Below are 22,237 nucleotides of genomic sequence, written 5' to 3' on the forward strand. Positions count from 1 at the left end.
CTCTGCTTGGTTTGAAGTTGTCTGCTCCCCCTGACATTGCCTCAGGGGTGTGTGTGTGTGTGTGTGTGTGTACATATACATATATATACACATAAATACATATGTATATACTTATATGTACATATATAACTGTTCTCTTCTAGATATGAGGAAGCATAGAGTGACTATCAATATATGAGTTTTCAAAACTGGAAATTGGGGATCTTTTCTACTTTCCGGTTTTGGAGAAGCAGTTGGTATAGTGGTTTCTTAACCTCCCACTGCCTGGGTTCACATCCCGGCCTAGCCACTTACTAAATTGGGTGAATGTGGACATGTAATTTAACTTTTCTGTGCCTCCGTTTCCTCCCATGTAAAAGAGGGATAATAAAAGCATCAACCCCATCGGTTGCTGAGAAGATTAAATGAGTGAATATGTTTAAATGTTTCCAACAGTGGCTGGCACACAGAGTACACATAAGCCATCATTTATCACCACCACCTTCATCCACTTCTAAGTTCTTGGTGGTGTTCCTTTGGGGAGAAGATTCCACATGTGTACTTTGCCACTGGGGGTCGCTCTTGCATTTCAACCAACTGTGTCATTCTGAATACCGAGAAGGAAAAATCTTTGGTAGCTGCTTGGCTGTCAGGTGCCGCCAGGAGTCAGGAGGGTAGATTGCTGTTTTCAGGCCCCAAAGTCAGGCCCAAGCCTGGAGGGGGGTTGCTGTTTCAATCAGCCTTCCCCTTAAATCGCCCCCTTCAACATTTTTTGCGTATTCTTCCCAAACCCAGGTTGCCTGAGCCTCCTCTTTCCAACTTAACTAACATTCCACTCTTCAGAGATGGGAAAGAAAGGATGAAGTGCTAATCCTGATTCCACCATCATCTGGATATTTGAACCTGAAATGGAGTGGAATGGGTGGACTGGAAAAGGAGAATGGGCAAAAGGGCTACTAATAGCACAACAACTAAAATTGAAAAATCACTTTAGCACATAGGTGCTCAAACTTTGCTGCACATTAGAACTGCCTGTGGAGTGTTTAGAACTCTCAACATCCAGTCCACATCCCAGGCCAAATGTATCAGTCTCTGGGGCAGGACCTAGACATCCCAGGCATGAAAAACAGGGCAAACACCTTGCTACCCAAAGTATGGTCCTCTGCCCAGCACGTCACTGTCATCTGAGAGCTTGTTAGAAATTCAAAATCTTAAGCCCTACCCCAGGCCTACTGAATCACAATCTAATTTTGGTGGGATGGGTTAAATAAGTGATGGCGATTAAGGAGGGCACTTGTTGTGATGAGCACTGGGTGCCATATGGAAGTGTTGAATCGCTACATTGTACGCCTGAACCTAATACAACAGTGTGTGTTCACTAACTGAAATTTAAGTAAAAACTAAAAAAAAAGAATCTACATTTTAAAGACCCCAGATGATGTATATGCACACTGAATTTTGAATAGCATTCTTGGCATTCATTTTGGAATCACCTGGGGAGCTGGAAGGTAATTCTGATGCATGGGTTTAAACAACTGACTGGGCCACACCCTCCAGTAAGTAGTGGACCAAGCACAATAAAAATATACGCTAACATCAATTATTGAATCAACAATCATTGATCACACGCGTGCATGCACACATACAGGCACACACAATTTTACCCAAATCTGCTCTTCTATCATTAACTGGTTTGTTTCAGAGTGTAGGTTGGCAAACTACAGCCTATAAGCCAAATCTGGCCCCTATGTGTTTTTACAAAGTCTTATTAGAACAGAGCTGCACCCCGCTCTGGAAAGCAGTGTGGAGGTTCCTCAGAAAATTAAAAATAGACCTACCCTATGACCCAGCAATAGCACTGCTAGGAATTTATCCAAGGGATACAGGAGTACTGATGCATAGGGGCACTTGTACCCCAATGTTTATAGCAGCACTCTCAACAATAGCCAAATTATGGAAAGAGCCTAAATGTCCATCAACGGATGAATGGATAAAGAAATTGTGGTTTATATACACAATGGAATACTACGTGGCAATGAGAAAAAATGAAATATGGCCTTTTGTAACAACGTGGATGGAACTGGAGAGTGTGATGCTAAGTGAAATAAGCCATACAGAGAAAGACAGATACCATATGGTTTCACTTTTATGTGGATCCTGAGAAACTTAACAGAAACCCATGGGGGAGGGGAAGGAAAAAAAAAAGAGGTTAGAGTGGGAGAGAGCCAAAGCATAAGAGACTGTTAAAAACTGAGAACAAACTGAGGGTTGATGGGGGGTGGGAGGGAGGGGAGGGTGGGTGATGGGTATTGAGGAGGGCACCTTTTGGGATGAGCACTGGGTGTTGTATGGAAACCAATTTGACAATAAATTTCATATATTAAAAAAAAAAAAGAACAGAGCTGCATCCATTCAATTATCTATTGTCAATGGCTGCATTTGCACTACAACAATACAGTCAGTAGTTGTAACAAAGACCATATGGCCTGCAAAGCCTAAAACGTTTACAGAAAATCTTCACCAGCCCATGTCTGATAGTAACTTGCCACAGGCCCTGGATTCATCTAAATTTGCCAGATACGTTAAATCTTTCACCTGCCTCTATGCATCTATGCATTTGTCCTTTTCTGTTTCCTTTTATTTTCTCTCACTTTCAATAAATATTCTAGAATGCTTTGGGTAGATACAATATTTTACAGTGTTACAAGTATTGCAATTGTCACCTTCCAGACTGACATCTTTGTGTATTTCAGCAAGTCAGCCTGTGGCCTTTCTGTGTCTTGAGTTTTGCTAGTCCCTCAATAAGCCTTTGTTAATTGAGGGCCATCAGTCATCCCGCTTCTGGGAGCATCAGAGTGGAACAAGGCCTGACTGGCCTTTTTGACTGATTCTCCACAATCACATATTCATCACAGAGACTGCTTAAAGTGTACTCAGTTTTAAGTTATTGCAATCTATTCCAATCATCTTTCTTACTGTGAGGCATTTAAATTTCATTAATATGCAAAACTACTGCCTTGTCTAAGGAGGAATAGACTCCTTCCCTTTTATCTGTATTTCAGCATTTACTTTTTGTAATGTTGTGTTTGGTTTATAACTTATTATATGTGATATTAACTATGCCACACGCAACAAGGAGGTTTACTCTTTTTTCCTGTGGGATAATTCTCTGTGCATGATTTTCTTTCCTCCCAAAAGCTGAATTCTTCTATAAAGTTTATGGAGAAGTGAATAAAATATATTTTATATCTATAAATTATAAGATAAACCTAAATTAAAACATTCTAGGAAAGGAGCATCCATATTACTTGTGAATTTTTTGGCCAAACAGCCATTCTTTCAACAAATTATATTGAATTCGGTGATGTGTCCTGCACTATGCTTGGCACTAAGAATATAAGGTGACAACACATAGAAGTATGCTGGAAAAGACAGATACATAAGCAGATACCTTCAATCTATTTGGGTGAAATCTAAAAGAGGAGGAAACACAAAGCACTATGTGAGTTCAGGAGAGGAAAGAAGTCTAGATTTTACCTGGGAGAAAGGAAACTCACTGTGGAAGTGACACTGAGTCTTGAAAGACGAACTGGAGTTTTTCAAGTAGACAAAGGAGGAAAGGGTAGGTCAGCTCTGTTCATTTGCTGCAAAGGAGCCAAGACAGAGGAAAAGGTTACAGATTCAGGAGTGTAAGGGGATACAGTTAATAAAAGAAGATCTAGACGAGGAAAAGAGAAGTGGTAGATTTACCTTACACAGGAGGAGGGACAGGTTTTTCTTTTAGGAAACTCTATAAAAACTCTTCTCTCAAAAGTAATCACTGACTTTGTAATTAATATCACCTTTGGTCTTTTTTCAGCACTTGTCTTGCTTAATCACTGTAACAATTAGCAGTGTTGACTAGTCCTTCCTTCCTTGCCTTCTCTTTTCATAATTTACTTAAGATCTATCTGTAAAAAAATATACAGACCTAACCACTGTTGGGGAGGGAAATTTTTCTTCTACTCTTCTAGTTTCAGTGGCTGGTCAAACAATTAAAATGACATAAGACAGATTAACAGGAGAAAAATAAATTTAATTTCATACCAATGGGACCTCCAAATATACAAGGCTCAAAATGCAGCCAGATAATTGAGATTTATGTAAAATATCAGAAAGAAGGAGGTCAGGAGTCTCAAAATAGAAAGAGCAGGAAGGCCATTCACAGAAAGGCAAAGGAGATGTTTGGAAAACAAAGGTCGCCCCGTTAGGCAGATAAATTTCTTAGGTTAAGAGGTATAGCTAGTAATATAGCTCTTTTCCTAGTACAGACAGGCAATGGAGTTGGAGGGGGAAGAGGTAAAGAGCTTTTCCTGAATCTGCTGGGTTTTGACTGTCTTTAGCACAAAATAATTCGTATACCAAAGAGGCATATTTTGGGATGAAAGATTCTGTTCCTCTTCCCCTCCCTTTTAGATTCTGCTATTGACCTTTTCAACTTTTATTTTATATACACTCCCCCTTGAGTTCAGACATATACATGGACAATATTGTTATCTCTATCTCTCTGTCTCTCTTTCTCAGTCTATCTCTCCTCCCAGATTCTTTTCTTGACTACGAGACTTGCACAGTTATATGTGAAACATCTCCCTATGGATATTCCCAGAAGACTCAGACTCAACAAGTCCCCCAATGAACTCATTGTCCCTTCTCCAAACTCTCCCTAGATTTGCCAGACCTTCCCATAGTCTTACAGGTAATAAATTTCAGAGTCACCCTAGATTTCTGGCTCTTAGTCTGAACACATATTCCTCTCCTACCCAACAGCCCCCATCTTTTTAGGCTGTAATCATCTATGACCTAATAATTTCCCTAATCTCTGAACCTGTCAGGGTTCTTGGTGGCAAATCGGAAAATCTGATTCTGCCTAATAAAAACAGAAAAGACATTTGTTAGAAGGATGTCTAGAACATATTGGGAAGGATGTAGAACTTTACCCCGAAAATTGGAAGCATCATAGTATTAAAAAAAAAAAAACAGCAAAATTCAACGAGTAAATTTGAAGATCTAATTGGCTTATGAATTGATTCATGAATTGGGTAGCACCCCATCTTCAAGTAGAGGGGAGCTCCAAAGGGCTACAGAAAGGGAAAGGTTTTAAATGACAAGGAAGTCATAAACAGGAAAAAAAGGAATATTTTGGGTAACAAAAGAAAAGGGTCTTAGTAGGTCGATGACCTTATCTTCCTTTGGGAGATGGAGAGGGCCCACGTGACAGATTACCTTATTGGTACTGACCAGGAAATTTCTGACTGATTAAGACTACATTTCTGAGGGAGGCTCAAAGTGTAGTTAGATTAGGTTTTAAGACTTGGTGTGGTGACTTGGCCTGTAGTTTTCTTTTTAACAGAAAGTGGAGCTTTGTCAACAGGAAAGGTGCTCAGACATTGGACTGCCCAAAATGATAACATGTAACATATAGTTCTTCTAACCCTCTTTTAGTAGATGCTGTTGGTGATTGGCCCAGATCAACTTGACCAGCCAGGACACCCAAACCTCCAGCTGTTTGTGAGTACTGCAGCTAACAGCATATACCTGTGACCGTCTCAGAAAGATTGGCCTTGACTAACTGGGGAAGCCAAGGACAGAGGCGTAAAAGTTTGGACCCTTTGCCCTGTCTCTACAGTGAGATTTATGCTCCAGAATCTGTCTTGTATCAAGCCAAGGTCAGATTTTACCTGAGATTATCCTTGCTTGATTCTTCCTTGGCCCTATTCTTCTTTCTTTACTCCTGTACAGATTTCTCCTGAGTGTACTCCTCCAATAAATCCCTGTCTTAGGTTCTGTTTCCAGAGACCCCAACCCAAGATCTACTCTTAAACAGAGCTGATCACCTGTTCTCTTTTGTGTTACCAAAACTCCAACTTGATTTCTTTTTAATGGCACTTACTATGGTGTCTGACTTTTTCCACATGTGTTTATCTTTCAATACTGTAGGGGCCAAGGGCAGGCTACCCCAAGATGGGCCACTTTGGCATGAAGATTATTTTGAGTCACAAGCAATCAAAACCAGAAGATTTAGGAAAAGCTCTTTTACCTCCCCCTCAACTGCCTAAATGTACCAGGATATTCTTCTTTACCTAAGAAACTTACCTACATATTAGGGCAACTTTTGCTTTCCAAATACCTCCTCTCACCTTCCTGCTAATGGTCTTCCTCTCCCATGCATCTGAGATGCTTACCCCTCTTCCTTAGCTTAGGATGTCATATAAGCCTCATGTTGCCCATCTTTGGAATTTCATGTCTATGTGGATTCTCCATATATACAAAACTAAATTTTATTTTCTCCTGTTAATCTAGCCCATGTCAATTTGATCCTTGGTCCAGTTAGAAGGACAGAAGAAATTTCTTCCTCCCCAAAAACAGATTAGGGAATCCATGAGTGCAGGAAATGGGTGTATTTTTTTTCTCTCCTTAAGCCCTAGAATATATGTAATGGGAACTTTTAAAAATGGTTAGTCAGGTGAAACTAATTCATAATAAAGGCCAGATCACAGTGGATTAAAGAATGGATAGAAGTGAGATTGTGGAGACCATAAACATAGTGGTAGGCTATTCTTCGCAATGTCTAAATGTGCCTTGAAATGTCGTTAGTGGCTTACCTATTTCATCCCCCTACTAGATTATGGATAGTAGAGCAAAAACAAGTTTTTAGTAACTAGTTTCAGGCCAAAAGGATTTCTTACAAGACATAAAGCTCATGGAATCTAGTTAATTTCCCAAATGGGTTAAATATATTATTTCTTTCCTTCTTTGTTAGTTTCATTAATAGCTATTCAGAAAGGGTTCAGGTTTAAAATTTGACTTGGCAATTTGTTCCTTTCAAATGTCTGAAGATAAGACTGTGTGGCCAGGACGAAGGATTTCACACGCCCTTTTAGCATTTTTGAAGCCTATATTCCTTATCACTCAACTATTTTGCACAATCATTTCATATTTAGCAAATGATTCCCATTTTATTACCATGTTGCCTCATTTATAGGAGTGTGTGTGTGGTGGGTATAGGAAAGTCATAAAGTTTACTGAGCATCCATTATGCAGAGAATACTTTTCTATCAATTGTTGGGGTTTAGAAGGTTGATAAAAAAAAGAACAGAAAGAGTCTCTATGTTGAAGGAACTTAAGCTTATTAGAATTATGGCATACATAGCTTAGGATCACTTACAGAGGACTTTATCAACCAGTTTCAAGTTAATTAATAATTAATATTGAGCCTGTAGGGTTCAAGAGAGAATAGACTGATGAGATGATAAGCACCAAGTCAATCAAGAAAGGAAGTTTTTTTTGGAGAGAAATTATCTTCAAGTGTGCTGATGAGCCTCATTAAAAAAAAAAAAAAACACTTTCTCAATATTCCTGTGTAGTCCCTGCTTTCCTTCTCATTTCTACTCTATAATCTCAAGACCTGATTCTGACCGTACTATACACAAACACTGGAACAAATTGAGTGTGTGGTGAATAGTCCGTATTTCAGGTTGGGAGTCTCACTGAGCTGCTGCCGCTTGCTGAGATGCCACGGGTCCACGTTCTAGCCCTCATGTTTATTAATTCATGAATTTCTTCTTCTCACTAAACCCAAAGGTGAACAGGTATTACATGAGGGATTGGGAACCTTTTTCTGTAAGGTGTACATATTTTACAATTTATAGTCTTTGTCACAACTAGTCAACTCTGCTATTGTAGTGTGAAAGCAGCCACAGACAATATGTAAATGATGGATGTGGCTATTTTCCAATAAAATCTTTTTTTATGAAAACAAGCGCCTGGTCAGAATTGTCACACAGGTTGTTGTCTGCCAGTTCCTGCTACATAAAACAGACTCACACCAATAATATTTCCAAAAGTCATTATATGTGACTGCCGATAGGACTCACATATAACTAAGACAGATTACCTGCATAAAACATCAGAAATTAGCCACTGGGGCACCTGGGTCACTCAGGCATCCGACTCTTGGTTTCAGTTCAGGTCATCTCACAGTTCGTGGGTTCAAGCCCCATGTCAGGCACTGCACTGAGAGTGTGGAGCCTGCTTGGGATTCTCTCTCTCTCTCTCTCTCTCTCTCTCTCTCTCTCTCTCTCTCTCTCTCTCCCACCCACACTTGTGCTCTTTTTCACTCTCTCTCTCAAAAATAAACAAACTTAAAAAGAAATTAGCCACTAATGTAACTAAACTACAAATTAGAAGGTTTCTTATTAAGCAATGGATCAGATAAATGGCATTGTTTTCTTGGTTTATATTCTCCCAGAAGTGACCTGAGAAAATGGTTTAAATGCAAGTATCTATTTAGCAGATAATCCCTGGGAATATCAGAAGGAAGTAAAGAAGTAAAACAGGGAAGAGAAGGAAGCCAGTAAAATCTGCACTGACAAACAAGATAACTAAGTACAACTACAGCATGCTTCAGCTTTATCCCAATCATCAGGCAAGGAAGCTGGGATATTTATCTAGCAACTGTGTCAGTCATTAGGTGAGGGTTGCTTCTGGGAAGGAGGAGGGGAGAAAGGGCCCCAGTGTCTAGAGAGAGACTTCAGGCAAAGCTGGAAGTTGAGTAGCATATATGGACACACTAAATGTCAAGTGTGTTATGAGTGGGACACCAACAGCATCTGCTACACCTGATTTCTTCTAAATCATATTCATAATAAGGTAATATGAATTAATGAGTTAATTTTCTATTATAGGAATTTTTCTGAATAAATAGAATTGCTACTATAGAAACCAACCACCCCTGCCCTCTATGGTACTGGATAGGTATTAATGTATATTTTAAATAGCTAACCTCTGTTCTGAAATATTCCTCATCAGGCAACCATAATTTATATAATCTTAACATGTAACATTTTAAAATCATCATGATTATGGCTTATTTTTATTGGTGTATATTTTAATAGTTTGTTTTTTTTTTTGAGAATTAGAAAAATACAGGGCTTGCTGACCAGAAGTGGACCACCACTTGCCCCACTCTCATTTGGCCTTGGTCTATGTGGTTCAATGCGGTATGTCTACTGTGCTTCTATCTTTACTGTTAGAGGACACCAAAGGATGGCCCGTGGAAAAGGAGAAAGAGGAATAACAGAAGAAGAAAAATGGGCAATAATGCAAGGAAATGAGTACCTAGGAGTATCAGAAGCTGAGGGGTTGGACAGAAGTAGGGTGAGCAATAATCATTGCAGCCTATGGGAAAAAGATAAAAACAGACCTTTTCTGAGTCTTAAAATATATACATAATTTTATTTACAATCAGTGATAACAATAGCGATGGTGATGGGAGATTTGAGGGTATTCATTTTCTGTATCCATGGTTTGGGTTTTTGGTTTCTCTCTATTGCCCTTTACCAGAGACCTTTTTCTTTCTTTTGGTTTAGGGTGCTTGAGCTTATAGTTCCACATAGAAGGACTAGCTGTTTCTGGTGATACACACACACACACACACACACACATGTTACATATGTAACATATTTCAGGAGGACCCAAATAAATCCATGGTCACAACTCACAGCTGAATGCAAGGATAAGGAGTAAGGAGGATCACAACTATCTTCTTTGTCAGGTCATATGGACCCTTAGGGGTTAACCAGGGAGAATTACTCTGGGGGCAACTAAGGAAAACTAGAGTGGATATGTACTCTCTGGGTCCACACCCCTGTTTTGAAACACAACCCTATAAAAGAAGGAGCTCCCTCATGCTGGCATATTCAGAGCAAAATAACTCTGCCTTGAAGCCAGCCAGCAGCAGTATAAGCCAATCAGTTGAGAGCACAGGTTTTGGCATCATACAGACCTGAAGCAGACTCCTCAGTTACTTAGCTCCACTGCATGGTATATTCATCCAGACATAAATAGCAATGCCTCACTGAGTATACCATGAAGAATCCACTATTATAAAAGCATTTGAGGGCAATGTAGACTTTCTTAAGATTCCATGGTAGAGATCAAAAGGGAATTTACATTATGCTACCCAATGCAATCAAATTTAAAAATTCTATTTAAGATTTACATTCTTTCAAGTCCCTTCTTAATCCTCCTGTTACAATGATTTTCTTTCTGTCCTGCTTCCATACAACGCCCACTGTCATTGGCTCCACATTCCTCATTCTCACCCCTACTTATTTTTTCTTCCATCTTGCTATGGAGTTGAGCGCCCTTCCAGCTTTCCAGCTCAGCAATCCAAAGGGTTCTCCAGTTAACAGGATCCATCCTCCTTAGAAGGCAAGTGGGACTATGTGTTACTAGTGGCAAGGTGTGGGGGGCATTATTTCTTATGTGTCATTTTTCTGTAAAAGACTTTTCCTTCATAGGTATTTTTTTTCTGTGTTTACATTTCATTAACTGAGAAAGAAACATGGGAGCACCACCTCCAGCTTCTTGTTCCCTTGCTCACTCCTCTCCAAGGGTGAAGGAGTAACTTCTCTGATTAGGGACACTAGGAAAAGGGGCATGGTAGATGTGTGTGGCAGCCATGGAAGTGTGCCACTCAGATCACCCTTCAAGAAAGAACTTGCTAGGGGGCGCCTGGGTGGCTCAGTCAGTTGAGGGTCAACTTCAGCTCAGGTCATAATCTCATGGTTTGTGGGTTCGAGCCCCACATTGGGCTTTGTGCTGACAGCCTGGAGCCTGCTTCAGATTCTTTGTCTCTCTTTCTGCCCCTGCCCTGTTTGTGCACCCTCTCTCAAAAATAAATAAACATCTAAAAAGAAAGAAGGAAAGAACTTCTGAAACAGTTGCAAAGATGAAGTTAGTTGACAGCCCCCAGATTCTGAAGGCTATGCTCTTGGGCAGCCCCAACCAATGACCAAACATAGCAGGAATGCTAAGTCCTGACCATTTCTGTCCAATGTGAAACTCCTTTAACAGGTAGAGTTTGCTCTGGGGCTCCCTAACGGGTTGACTGACATTTTGTCAAATCTTCATTGAGATCCCAGGCTCCTCCCGTCCAATTCTGCTTCTTCCCCATTTTATCATTCATAGGATTTATAGCCAAGTTCTAAAAGCTTTTTGCATTTCTGTGTCTCAGAGTCGGCCTCCCAGAAGATCCAACTAACACAAGATGGCTCTACAGTTCCTTTCCTCCCTCTCTCTCTCTCTCACTCATTCATTCAATTTGTGCAAAGGACTCACACACTCTTACAAACTCCATGTGCTGGATTCCCTAGGGAATGATTTCCCCCTGCAAGTGGAGAGTTGAATTCTTGAATGTGCTGTTAAGGAAGAGGTTTCGGTGGACCCATTATGGCCACACATTCAGTTTCATTCTATAATTCAATCTTAAAATGACAAAGCTGACATTTTTAACTTCATCTGTTTGATTCTTGTGTCTTATGTCTCAATTAGTTTTTGACACAAGAAGGAAACAAAAAAAAGCTGATTTATTTATCTCAACTCTAGTACAAATAGAAAAAAATTCTTACATGTAATTTGGAACACTTGAATGATTTTCTGGAGGCCACATAGGGTATTCCTTCTGCTCTTTTGTAATAAATTCACTTTAAAAAATTCATCAAAGGCATGATCTTAAAAAGTAATGAGTATTTAGCAGAGTGACAGACAAAATGTGATTAAGAAACTATTCCAAGAGTCACTTTTGTAGACAGACCTATTACTCCCTTAAGGATCTGACAATATAAAAACAGAATATCTGGACTATGAGAATGAGGCTTTCCTAGAATGGGTGTGTGTGTGTGTATGTGTTGTGGGTGTGTGTTTGTGTGTGTGTGTGTATGATATATAAACAATGGGGAAATTATTTGGTCCTATACAGATTGTTCAGAAAGGGGCTTTAGCAGACAGACGTTAAGGGTGCTAGTCTTCTCATAATCACTACCTTTGGGACTACCCTGCATATAGCCTTTGCTAACATGTTGGTCTAGGCAGCCAAGGTTGTGCTGTTGCACCTCCATCTTCCCTGTAAGATGCCTAGCCCATTTTGCCTCAGTGCCTATCTGTAGAATCACTCACTTGGTGTCCCACCATTGCCCCTCAGCTCACCCAGAAGACTGTCTGCAGCTTCAGTGAACAGTTACTTGTTCTCATCATACTCACCAGAGACTTCTTAACTTGAGTGTCTATATTTTCCTGGCTAAGGGCGTTCTCTGGCTACAGGAATGTGCTAGGTCCACTTGTAAGCAGGCCAGAAGTACCAGGAAATGTAATGCCCTAGGAGGGACTCCCCATTAATAAAGGACCGAAATCGGTGGGTACATCCCCAATTTCCTCACTCTCTTGGAGGGGCAGTTCTGTAGTATGATCCATAGAGTCTCTCAGAGAGTACCCAGTAGAATTGAGTTCCATAGCAATAACCCACTTATTAACAAATCTATTACTGATTTTCCCTGTCTCTTTTCCCTCTCTCTGTTTCCTGGTATCACCCTGAAAATAACCTACTTCTACACAAACCCTTTTCTCAGGATCTACTTTTGGGAGAACTTAAACTAAGACACCACCCCTGGTCCTATCAGATTTTCTTCAGGAGATAAAAAAAATGAGTCAGTGAAAAACAGAAAGAAGCAGACATATGTAGTATAGATGAGTCAAAGAAATTATGGAGTTTTATGGTGAAGAGGTAGGAACTCTTATGTCTGTTTCCAAAAGGCCTCAATACAGAACCCATCACTAGTTACAAGTCCTGTGAGACCCAGTCCCATGTCCCATGAGCTTTCCTGCTGCTAGTTTATGTATGCTTCTGTTTCCTTGCAAGCTAAATAGACTTCACTTCACCAGAAGGCCATATGAATTCAAGCTTGTTCCAAATATGTCTCTTCGTATCAGATTATTTTCATTTGTAATGGAGAAACTGGGGCAGCTGGCAGGTTCATCACAAATGACAGTCCTTCTTAACCATAACGTTCTAAAATGTGAGAGAAGCCCTGGTCCCCGTAGCAACTCATTATTAAATGATTTTGAAGTTTGGAAGGTAGGCCTGGAAACATTTCTGTAGAGAAGTACTTGGTTCATTTTATTTGATTCTTGTTAGTTTCCAAACAGGCCCTAAAGAGGATGGAATGTCTATTTGAAGGCCCATGGTCCCATATGATTTTACCTTTTTACACAGTCTGGCGATCACTAAATAAGAATATTTCTGGGGTACCTGGGTGGCTCCGTTGGTTAAGCATCCGACTTTGGCTCAGGTCATGATCTCACGGTTCGTGGGTTTGAGCCCCTTGTGGGGCTCTATGCTGACAGCTTGGAGCCTGGAGCCTGCTTCAGAGTCTGTGTCTCTGTTTCTCTCTCCCTCTCTCCCTCCCCCTGTCTCTCTAAAAAATAAATAAACATTAAAAAATTTTAAAAGAATATTTCTGTCAGGGCACCTGGGTGGCTCAGTTGGGTAAGCCTCCAACTCTTGATTTGGACTCAGGTCATGATATCACAGTTCGTGGGATTGAGCCTTGGGTTGGGTTCTGTGCTGGGTGTGGAGCTTATTTGGTATTCTCTCTCTCCCTCTCTCTTTCTGCTCCTCTCCCACTTGTGCTCTCTCTCTCTCTCTCAAAAAAAAAAAAAGAAGAAAAGAAAAGAAGCATTCACAAAGATTCACAAATAGCAATGGTTATTATATGAACTGACCAAGGAACAATAGGCTGGAAACAGGGGGCTATATAACTTTCTAGAAAACTAGTTTTAGTTATACAAGGAAAGACAATCCAAATCTCTTCTCAACCCTGACCAAAAAATATCAACCTTCCCAAATGAAGGATCGAGAACCACCTCCATACACAGAAATGGCCATCTATCAAACAGAAGCACCATACTGAAATCAAGAGTAATGCAAAAGTGTGATGTTCTAACCAGCACATGGGAGGAGAGTCTGCACAACCTAAAGTCTCTCATCCCACCCATGGCCAATGCCTAAACCTGGACTGGATCTAGGAGAAAAAAAAGAAATGCCTGAAAGTCATTATTGTGATGATTGGTAAAAATTGAGAAGGACTGTATATTATATGATAAATAACAGTGTATTGTTAAAAAACAAAATTCAATAAGTAAATTTGAAGATCTAATTGGCTTTATTAAATGCTTAATAAATAGGGCAGAATTCAATCTAGCAAGTAGAGCAAAACTCTGAGGAATTGTACAAAAAGGAAGATTTTTACAGGAAGGAGGGTGAGGCAATGAAGTTACTACCAAAAGAAAAGGTTTATCCCAGGCAAGGTAGCTTTGTCTTAGGAGGAAGAACAGGTGACCCTATCATGCAGATTACCTTACCAGTTTGGGTGGTTGGAGAAGGCCAATGTTTAGAACCAAGATCTAATTTATTTGACCCAGAGAGTCAAGAGAACACAACTCAAGTATATAAAACATCACCACATCTGACAGAATAACTCATTGATGCAGAAAATTCCTGACCTGCCAGTTAAAACTACATTTCTGAGGGAAGGTGAAATTGCAATTAGAGTAGGTATTAAGCCCCGATTTGGTGACTTGGACTAAATGGCACCATTTTAGGTCTGTGGCTTTCTTTTTAACAGTACTAATGTTAAGTTTCCTGAATTTGATATTTATGCTATGGTTTTATAAGAGAATTTCCTTGTCCTTAGGATACATATGGTGAAGTAAGCTGCATCCATCTGCCTCTTCAACCTGAAATAATTCAGCATGTGTGTGTGTGTGTGTGTGTGTGTGTGTGTGTGTGTACATACACTGTAGGAGAGAAAGAAATTTTCTTCTGCCCTTCTAGTTTCTTTGGCTGGTATGGTTAAATTGAAATTAGACAGATTAACAGAAGAAAAATAAAAAAGAGTTTAATAACATGTACACCTCCTATATACATGGGAGAGATTCAAGAAAACTGAGTAACTCTCCAAAGTGGCTTAAGCCACACCACCTTAAATACCATCTCCTGCTAAAGTCAAAAGAAGATATTGGGGAAGGGGGAAGTTAGTTACAGAAGTTACCAAGCAAAGACGCATAATCAAGGGTAAAAGTTATTATGCAAATTTAGGTCATTGCCTTGTCCATTGAAAAGAGTTTCTAGAGACCCAGACCCCCTTTTACTAGTACAGAGAGGGAGACACACTTACAAATGGAGACTTCCCATATGTATACAAATGTCTCTTACAAAAGGGCAACATCTGCTAGGTTTTCTAAGATTCTCCTGTGTTAGCAGTTTCTTCTTTCTTTCTTTATGTTATTTTAGTTTTTAATTAGAGAGAGAGAGAGAGAGAGCGAGAGAGAGAGAGCGAGTGAGCACTCCAATGGGGGACAGGGGCAGGGAGAGGGAGGGAGAGGCAGGAAGAGAGAGGGAGAGAGAGGGAGAGAGAGAGATTAAATCTTAAGCAGGCTCCACGCTCAGTGCAGAGACCAGCACAGGGCTCAATCCCATGACCCTGGGGTCATGACCTGAGTTGAAATCAAGAGTCATACACTAACCAACTGAGCCAGCCAGGTACCCTGTGTAGTTTCTTAAAAATAATTAGCCCAACTAAATTCTTAGCTTTTAATAATCACTCTAATGTAAATGGAATAAATGTTCCAATCAATAGATACAGGGTATCAGAATGTATTAAAAAAACCCAAGATCCATCTATATGCTGCCTATAAGAGACTTATTTTAGATATAACTACACCTGCATATTGAAAGTAAGGGGATGGAGAACCATCTATTATGCTAATGGAGGTCAAAAGAAAGCCAGAGCAGCCATACTTACATCAGACAAACTAGATTTTAAGCCAAAGATTGTAACAAGAGATGAAGAAGGATATTATGTCATAATTAAGGGGTTTATCCATCAAGAAGATCTCACAATTGTAAATATTTATGCCCCCAACTTGAAAGAACCCAGACATATAAATCAATTAATAACAAACATAAATAAACTCACTGATAAAAATACAATAAGAAGAGACTTTAACAGCCCACTTACAGCAATGGACAGATCATCTAAGCAGAAAATCAACAAGGAAACAATGGCTTTGAATGACACGCTGGACCAGATGGACTTAATAGATATGTTCAAAACACTTCATCCTAAATCAGCAGAATAAACATTCTTTTTGAGTACACACGGAACGTTCTACAGAATAGATCACATACTGGGTCAAAAATCAGCCTTCAACAGGTACACAAAGATTGAGATCACACTATGCATTTTTTCAGAACACAATGCTATGAAATGAAATCAACCACAAAAACAAATTTGGAAAGCCCTCAAATACATGGAGGTTAAAGAACATCCTACTAGAAAGTAAGTGGGTTAACCAGGAAATTAAAGAAAAAAAATAAAAAACACATGGAAGCAAATGAAAATGAAAACACGATAGTCCACACCCTTTGGGATGCAGCAAAGGCAATCCTAAGAGGAAAGTACATATTATTCAGGCCTATCTCAAGAAGCAAGAAAGGTCCCAAGTACACAATCTAACCTTACACTTTCTAAAGGAGCTAGAAAAGGAGCAGAAAAAAAAGCCTAAATCCAGCAGAAGAAGGGATATAATAAATATTAGAAAAGAAATAAATGATATAGAAACAACAACAAAAACCTCAGAACAGGCCAATGAAACTAAAAGCCGTTTTTTTGCTAAGAGTAAACAACACTGATAACTCCCCTAGCCAAACTTCTCAAAAAGAAAAGAGAGGGGACCCAAATAGATAAAATCACAAATGAAAGAAGAGAGATCATAACCAACACCACAGAAATGCAAACAATTATGAGAATAGTATGAAAAATTATGTATCAACAAACTGGGCAATCTGGGAGAAAAGGACAAATTCCTAGAAACTCACAACAATCAAAACTGAAACGGAAAGAAATAGAAAATTTTAACAGGCCCATAACAAGCAAAGAAATTGAATCAGTAATCAAAACTCTCCCAACAAACCATAGTCCTGGGCCACATGGCTTCCCAAGGGAATGCTACCAGACATTTAAAGAAAAGTTAATACCTATTCTTCTCAAACTGTTCCAAAAAAATAGAAATGGAAGGAAAGTTTCCCAACTCATTCTATAAAGCAAGCCTTACCTTGATTCCAAAACCAAAGACCCCACTAAAAAGGAGAACTACTGACCAATTTCCCTAAGGAATATGGATGCAAAAACTCTCAAGAAGACACTAGCCAACCGGATCCAAAAAGACATTAAAAGAATTATTCACCATGATCAAGTGGGATTTATTCCTGGGATGCAGGGCTGGTTCAATATTTGCAAGTCAATCAATGTGATGCACCACATTAATAAAAGAAAGGATAAGAACTATATGATCCTTTCAATAGGTGCAGAACAAGCATTTGACAAAATACAGCATCTTTTCTTGATAAAAGGCCTCAAGAAAGTAGGGATGGAAGGAACATACCTCAACATCATAAAAGCCATATATGAAAGACCTATAACTAATGTCATCCTCCATGGGAAAAAACTTAGAGCTTTCCCTCTAAGATCAGAAACATGACAGGGATGTCCACTATCACCACTATTGTTCAAAATAGTACTGGAAGTGCAAGCCTCAGCAATCAGACAACAAAAAGAAATAAAAGGCATCCAAATCAGCAAGGAAGAAGTCAAACTTTCACTCTTTGCAGATGACATGATACTTTACATGGAAAAACCAAAAGACTTCACCAAAAAACTGCTACAACTGATACATGAATTCAGCAAAGTCACAGAATATAAAATCAACATATAGAAATCAGTTGTACCTGTATACACCAATAATAAAGTAGCAGAAAGAGAAATCAAGGAAGTGATCCCATTTACAATTGCACCAAAAAAACGTAAGATACTTAGGGATAAACCTAACCAAAGAGGTAGAAGATCTGTATGCTGAAAAATATAGAAATCTTATGAAAGAAATTGAAGAAGGCACAAAGAAATGGAAAAACTTCCCATGCTCATAGATTAGAAGAAAAAACATTCTTTAAATGTCTATCCAAAACAATCTACACATTCAAAGCAACCCCTATCAAAAGAACACCAGCATTCTGCATAGAGCCAGAACAAACAATCCTAACATTTGTATGGAACCAGAAAAGACCCTGAATAGCCAAAATAATGTTGAAAAAGGAAATCAAATCTGGAGGCACCACAATCCTGGACTTAAAGCTATATTACAAAGCTGTAATCATTAAGACAGTATGGTACTGGCACAAAAACAGACACATACATCAGTGGAACAGAAGAGAAAGCCCAGAAACGGACCCACAGATGTATGGCCAACTAATCTTTGAGAGCAGGAACGAATATCCAATGAAGAAAAGATAGTCTCTTTAGCAAATGGCGCTGGGAAAACTGGACAGTGACATGCAGAAGAATGAAACTGGACCACTTTCTTACACAATACACAAAAATAAACTCAAAATGGATGAAAGGCCTAAATGTAAGACAGGAAACCATTAAAATCCTAGAGGAGAAAGCAGGCATCAACCTCTTTGACCTCAACCACAGCAATTTCTTACTAGACATGTCTCCAGAGGCAAGGGAAATAAAAGCAAACATGAACTATTGGGACCTCATAAAAATAAAAAGCTTCTGCACTGCAAAGGAAACAACAAAACTAAAAGTCAATTGACAGAATGGGAGAAGCTTTTTGCAAAAGACTTATCAGATAAAGGATTAGTATCCAAAATCTATAAAGAACTTATCAAACTCAACACTCTAAAGAACAATCCAGTGAAGAAATGGGCAGAAAACATGATAGATACTTTTAGAAAGAAGACATCCTGGTGGCTAACAGACACATGAAAAGATGCTCAACATCACTCATCAGGGAAATACAAATCACAACCCCAGTGAGATAACCACCTCATAGCTGTCAAAATGGCTAAAAGTAACAATACAAGAAAGAACAGGTATTGGCAAGGACGCAGAGAACGGGAATACCTTTGCACTGTTGGTGGGAATGCAATATAATATACTGTGCAATATATTATAGATGGGTGATGGGTACTAAGGAAGGCATTTGTTAATATGAGCAATGGGTGTTGTATATAAGTGATGAATCAATGAATTCTGCTCCTGAAACCAATATTGTACCATATATTAACTAACTAAAATTTAAATAAAAACTTTGAAAAGAAAAAGGAGGGGCGCCTGGGTGGCTCGGTTAAGCGTCCAACTTCAGCTCAGGTCACGATCTCACAGTCCGTGAGTTCGAGCCCCGTGTTGGGCTCTGGGCTGATGGCTCAGAGCATGGAGCCTGCTTCCAGTTTTGTGCTCCCTCTCTCTCTGCCCCTCCCCCGTTCATGCTCTGTCTCTCTGTCTCAAAAATAAATAAACGTTAAAAAAATTTTAAAAAAAAGAAGAAGAAAAAGAAAAAGGAATAATTAGCCTAAAATAATCCTTATGGCTAAGAGACAGATTTTTAGGGGGTGGCAAATTCTGCTCCTCTACAGTACATACACATACAAGCACATGTGGAAAAATGTTAACAATTGATATATCTAGGTACAAGGTAAAGGTAAGCAGTAATTTGTGTTTTATATGTGATTTTTCTGTAAGTTTTAAATTATTTCTCAGTAAAAAATTTTAAAATACCAATTTACCTTTTATTTTATTAAAAACATAGAAGTTTTAAATTTTATTTTAAATTTTATTTTATATCCAGTATAGTTGGCACACAGTGTTATATTAATTTCAGGTGTATAATATAGTGATTCAACAATTCTATACATTACTCAGCATTCATCACTATAAGGGTACTCTTAATCCCCTTCACCTATTTCACACATCCTCCAACTTACCTCCCGTATGGCAACCACCAGCTTGTTCCCTATGGTTAAGAGTCTGTTTTTTGGTTTCTCTCTCTTGTCTTCTTAGATTCTACATATGAGTGAAATCATATGGTATTTGTTTTCTCTGACTTATTTTTCTTAGCATAATGCCCTCGCTAGCTCCATCCATGTTGTTGCAAATGGCAAGATTTCATTCTTTTTTATGGCTAATATTCCATTTAAATACCCTAATGTCACTGTGCAGTGGAAAGAGAATGGGTCTGAGGAAACTTAGCTCCATGAAAAGTAACTGAGCATTGTGAAATAAAGTCACTAAATCATTCCAAGACTCAGTTTTCTATAAAATAATTGAGCTGGTTTAGACAATCTCCAGGATGACTTCTTGTTCTCATATTTTGCAGGACTTTTCTTCCCGCATCTTTACTCTAAAAACACAAAGTCATAAACTATTTTTCAAGTGTATCTATTCTTTATTGATTCATTTAAATATAGCAGCCTTCTTCCTGAGAGCAAAACCACGAACCGGCAACAATGACCAGTTTCAATATAAATGTCTGGAAACGCAATTTAATGCATTTTAGAATAGAATTGCTCTAATAGGAACTATAATTAATTCAGAGGCATTCTCATAGAGTAATACTAGGTTTTTGGTATAGGTTCATTTCACCCTTAGAGTCAAAAGAACACAATTCAAGTGCATAAAACATCAGCACATCTGACACATTTTAATAGGGGAGATGCAGTTTATATCGCACATAAATTAAAAAATGGCAGGAAAAATAATGACTAGTTTCATCAACAGATTATGACATTATCTGCTGACAATATTATCTGACTTGTAGTGATGCAATATAAGCCCGACAGCTAGCTGTAAGAATAATGAATCTGAGCAAAAATTGATTGTGAAATGTTCTTGGCTTAAACCTGGAATCACCATCCTGCTGACCTAAGAGAAATCTATGCAGTAAATCGCTTCAGGAGGCCTAAGGATCCAGAAAACTCTGCTTCTAAAGGGTAAAGCATCATTTTCATTTGGAGACCTACTTTCAGGTACTAAATTAAATTTTAGATGGCCTCAGCTTTTTCCTGTCTCTCAAAGACCCAACTCACAAATTTGTCATGTCTCTAGTTTCTGAAAGCTGGCAATGGTAGTCTTTTGTCAGATGAATTCCAAGGCTCGTTCAGCTTGGTTAGTTAATTACAGTCATTATCATGAAAAATACTAGGTCACATTAGTTCCATTTTTTGCTGAAGAGAGTAATGTGTGAATGTTCAGCCTGGTCATTTTGTATTCAGCAACTAACACTGGCTTTTATTGCTTGGCTGTGACATTGGTCGAGGTCAACAGCAAAGCAATGAGCAGGCAGGATAGAGTAACTTATGTCAGGAATGTGACAACTGTACAATGTTACAGCATGTTTTTTGCTTCAACACAATTGCACTGAGCTACTGCCCCATCCCCAACCCGGTCATCTTGGAAAAATGACTTGGTTTCTTTGTCCCTAAAATATTCTCTCTGTGAAATGGGGATACGACTTTATTTCTTGAAAAACAATGACTGAGCTATCTTCTTAGAACAACAAAGAGTTCCCACTTCAGAAGGAATTGTGCATCTGGAAATGTAGGACCTTCCTTTTGTTCCTTCCCAAAGCTTCACTGAAACAACAGGAAAGGGAATTTTTCAAAGCAAGAAACCTGAAAGGATAAGTACAATAGGAGATAAGACAAGAGCAATAAAATTTGGAAATTGGAAAGCAGTCAATGACCTATGAAACCTGAGAAATCTGAATCCTAAACTGGCAGCAGGGAAAGCTGAGAACCAAAACGATTTATCTAGGAGCACTTTGAAAAGGCTAGGAATTGGTGATAATAGCTAATCCTGGAAGTTGGAGTATAGGTGGGACTGACTGCAGGAGGACTGGATGAAATTCTTTTTATTAAGCATTTTGAGTCCAGATCCTCTTCCCTATATGTAGCACTTGATTGCCCTGTCTGCATTCTGGCAGAAACTGGGGGTTGGTGATTGGAGAGGCCAGGATAGGCCACTCCTGGACTGGGGAACACCAAGTAAAGTTGAGGTCAGGAGTACTGCATGAAAAATAGGAGAATAAGTAAACATTTATAGACTGAATTTGATATGCCACTTCTCCCAGCTCTCTTAACTCCACACAGACTCTGCAGCAGTGGCAGCCAAACTTGTGCCTTCCAGGCAGGTTATTGGCTAATCCTTCTTCGTGGATCTAGACATCAGATGTCACCCAAGGGAATATGCCAATCATGTTACCACATTACCATGTCACCCATTCTCAACAAAGACTACCTACTCCCATAGAATTTCCAGTTAGCCTTTTAGTACTTCATTCTTAAGTACAAACAGACAAATGGAAGAGAGTGATGTTCTGAGGAAAGCCTCTAACTTGAAAGACCTAGGACAAGTAAAACAAAACAAACACACAAAAAGAAAAGGGAGTGTGGGGGTGGGGGAAACTGAATTTGCAAGAAGAAAACTTTAAAGAAGAGAATTTTGTTAGTATTTTCAAAGAGAAGAGAATACTACATCCA

Source organism: Prionailurus bengalensis, chromosome X (genome assembly GCF_016509475.1).
Source record: "Prionailurus bengalensis isolate Pbe53 chromosome X, Fcat_Pben_1.1_paternal_pri, whole genome shotgun sequence".
In the NCBI taxonomy this organism is placed as follows: domain Eukaryota; kingdom Metazoa; phylum Chordata; class Mammalia; order Carnivora; family Felidae; genus Prionailurus; species Prionailurus bengalensis.